This window comes from Corylus avellana, chromosome ca2 (genome assembly GCF_901000735.1).
Source record: "Corylus avellana chromosome ca2, CavTom2PMs-1.0".
NCBI classification, from domain to species: Eukaryota; Viridiplantae; Streptophyta; class Magnoliopsida; order Fagales; family Betulaceae; genus Corylus; species Corylus avellana.
The window spans coordinates 22,610,391-22,613,933 of NC_081542.1; the positions used below are offsets into that span (position 1 = coordinate 22,610,391).

Genomic DNA, 3,543 nt, shown 5'->3' on the forward strand with positions numbered 1-3,543 from the left:
TTTGGATGGTGCCAAAGCTTTATGGGTATTGAGTTTTAAATTTATCTTCATTACTCCTATGAAGGGTGGTTTGAATAATATGGAGAAGAGCAAAGGCAAAGTTGTTAGTACTGGTAAGCTTAACTAGACTAACTTTGTCATCAGAACTTGAGTTATGCTCTGAGATCGGCCTTTTAACAGTTTTACAGTGGCCTTTTTCAGCAAGTAAAATTGTGGGAAGAAAAGCATTGGATGATGTCAGCAATGTCCAGGGCAAATCTTCAAGGAAAGTAGTGCATGATGGTCCCAAGCTAATGTGAGTGTCTTTTCATTTTGACAACATTACCTTCTTTACTTTTCCTTGCAGTAGAAAGGAGTCTGGAAAAACATTACTGTGTTTTTTTTTTTTTTTTTTGTATGTGTGTGTTTGTACATCAGTGCATGGTGAGTAATTATATATGATGCAAATTCCTTTCTCTTAGTATAAATTTTGATGGATAAATGATAATAGAATTACCAAAAAGTTCACAACATAAGGCCTATTATAGGCTACCCTACACTGATGAAACCGAAAGCTAGTTGTACAAAATATAATAAATACCAAAAATAACAGCAAAAGTCATCTGACCAAAAAAACTTCCTCTAAACCTTCCTTCTTTTCCTTTTTTTTTTTTTTTTGGTTTTTTTTGGTTTTTTTCTAGCGCCACTTGTTCTTCCTCAATCACCCTTTCACTTCAGAAGAACTCATCCTCAAGTTAATGTCTGGATAAAGAGTGTCTTCCTAAATTCTAAATTCCTAATAATGATACTAGATAATGAAATAGAGAACTAGGTATCATCTTTGCCATTACTTTGTAATCATAATTCTTTGTATATAGTCCTTCTCTGTGATTATGATATGCCAAGCGTGGTGCATGCATAATAGATTTTGTTTTTCTCAGTTTGAAGTGAGTTGTTCAATCTTTGACATGTTTACCTTCGATGTTGTCATTTTTCTCAACATTACCCAATTAAGATTTCCATTACAAAGCATAGTAGTTATCGAACTAACACAGTTGTCATTTTTCTCATACTCGATTTGAAAGATGCATTTTTCTCAACATTACCCAATGAAGGATGCATTCATTTTATGCTACTGAAAAGAAATTTCTTGTTTCAAAATCTCACGTCCAGATAAAAGACCTAAGTTCTTGCTGAAAATGTCACTGCCCTCTGCCAGCCCCACCTTAAGCACCCCTTTTTTCCGTATTTATATGCAGTGCTGCAAGTTATGTTGTCAATGTCATTGTTATTGATTCCACCACAACCATCTCCATAGTCTTTGCCATTGGTCAGTTCTCCACTGCTACCACCACATCTGCCACCACATCATGGTTGCTTGCCACACTTGTTAGCACTTTCATCTCTGTACCCATGATCACCTTTTGAGTTCTTTTCTCTCAAAGCACTTGACAGCTCCTGTTACCCATGCTTTCGAAGTGAATGAATTCTGCAATGGTTTTATCATCATATGTAAATTATTTCCCTTTGTACTCATATTTACACACATTGATATCTTTGTAGAGCCTCTAGATACCTAGTTCTTTATTTCTGCAGATCAAAATTTAATTGAAAAAAAAATTCCGGAAAAATTATTTTTTAAAAAATTATTATTATTTTTTATAATTTTTTAAAGGTTAGTGATGTGTCACTATTGACAAGTCACCAAATTTTGACGTGACAAATGTGGCACGTCACCAATTTGGTGATGCGCCACCGTGCCAAAATTGCACACGTCACCTTTTGGAGGGTGACTTGTGTAATTCCACATGTCACCAATTGGTGAAGTGTGCCAACTCGACAGGTCACCAAATCCAATTCTTGACCGGTGGATTAGTGACCCATGACCCACGTCACTAATGACACTTTACCATTCAATTGGTGACATGTTTGGCCATTTTGACACGTCACCAAACCCTAGTCACTAAAAACTCTCTCTTTTATTTATTTTTTATTTTTTATTTTTTATTTTTTTTGTGTAGTGGGTGCAAGAGGTCACAAAAATGGTTATAAAAATATCACTTTGATGTTCTCCTGAAATATGTTATTCTGAATGCAACCTTCTTCTATTCTCTGTTGTGGCTAAAACCTTTACTATTGTATCATCAACCTCCTTAGAACACTGACCCTTCTTCAAACTATCATATTTATTATCCACTTCCGATCTCAACAGAGCCTTCCTCGCCATAGTCTGTAGCATACCGCCACGACACTTACCCAAAAGGGTTTGGTTAAGTTGAATCAATTTTTTTTTACCCCCAATCCTGCTAAATTTATCGGAGTACATATTGTCGACCCCTTCACTAAATGGAACTTCAACTAATATCCAATTTCACTCCATAGAAAATCCCTTTGAAGTTTTTCAACTCTATTAGTTGCTCCTACTGGAATATAGAAAAGAGACAAATAATATGTAAGTAAATTAGAAAGAATGTTTTATTATCAAAGTCAACCTGCCTCCCTTGGATTGGATAGATAAAGCCTCTTCCTGCACTCCAAATTATGTTCCATTTTCTCTAATGCTATTCCAAATGGTAGAGTCAACCCCTTTAGAATCAAAACCTGTAAGTAGAGTCAAATCTAGCCATGCTTATGCTTTATGTGCTTGAAGTGGGTTGATAAGATTGGAACCAAATTGCAAACAAATTTTAGCATAAAGAGATCAATATAGATCTTAGCCTAACAAAAATGAAAGAGATGTAAATAAACTTGAAATGCTTACACTAGGCTTCTTCAACATCTCGTAGAAACATCAATTTGATCTTGTTGAGTGTGGCTGAAATATTGTTGATATTAATCCTTTCTTCAGGTGACTCTGCACAACAGTTCAAAGCCAATCCTAAAATGGATGATACACAATCCTCTATGGCAGCATAATCTCCTTTGTTTCTCAGTAAGTTGGCACCAACAAGTTCAATTATTGAAAGAGGTAACAATTCCTCTACCAAACTCTTCAAGCTCATTTCTCCCACAAACATGTCATCCGTGGGCTTCTTCCTTGTAAAAGTTTCCATTAATAAAATGCCATAACTATACACATTGCCTCTTGTAGAAATAATTCCTTCCGATCCATACTCTATATGTAACATTAAAGGTTAACATGAGTATATATATATTGTCATATTTCACATTAATACCTAGTAAAAAAATTTCCAATTTGTTCACATAAATTATATTCTACCGAAATACTATACTTATCTATATTTATGTAGAAATTAAATGATAAACATTAGTGATACATTAGAAACATCACCTGGTGCCATATACCCAATAATAGCAAGAGTCATGGTCTGCACTATAGAATCCCCATTACCTAAGAGTTTGGCGATGCCAAAATCAGTGACATGTGCAACCATATCTTCATCTAGCAAGATATTGCTAGGCATCAAATCACAATGAACAATAGGCATTGAATAACCATCATGAAGGTATTCTAGTGCTGACGCAACATCAATCATTATATTTAGCCTTTGTAAAGTACTCAAAGAGCGGTTATAAGAATACAACCACTTCTCTAGGCTCCCC

The 3,543-nt window shown here is 35.0% G+C and overlaps 1 long non-coding RNA gene across 1 annotated transcript in view; it reads left to right on the forward strand.

Annotated features, from left to right (window-relative positions):
• Window positions 1-3,543, forward strand: part of LOC132168647 (uncharacterized) — an 8,448-nt gene continuing 4,905 nt past the window's right edge. Inside the window, exons 1-3 of the long non-coding RNA XR_009438900.1 lie at window positions 1-113; window positions 202-295; window positions 2,828-2,947. This is a non-coding gene — a long non-coding RNA (uncharacterized LOC132168647). The remainder of the gene's footprint in view (window positions 114-201; window positions 296-2,827; window positions 2,948-3,543) is intronic.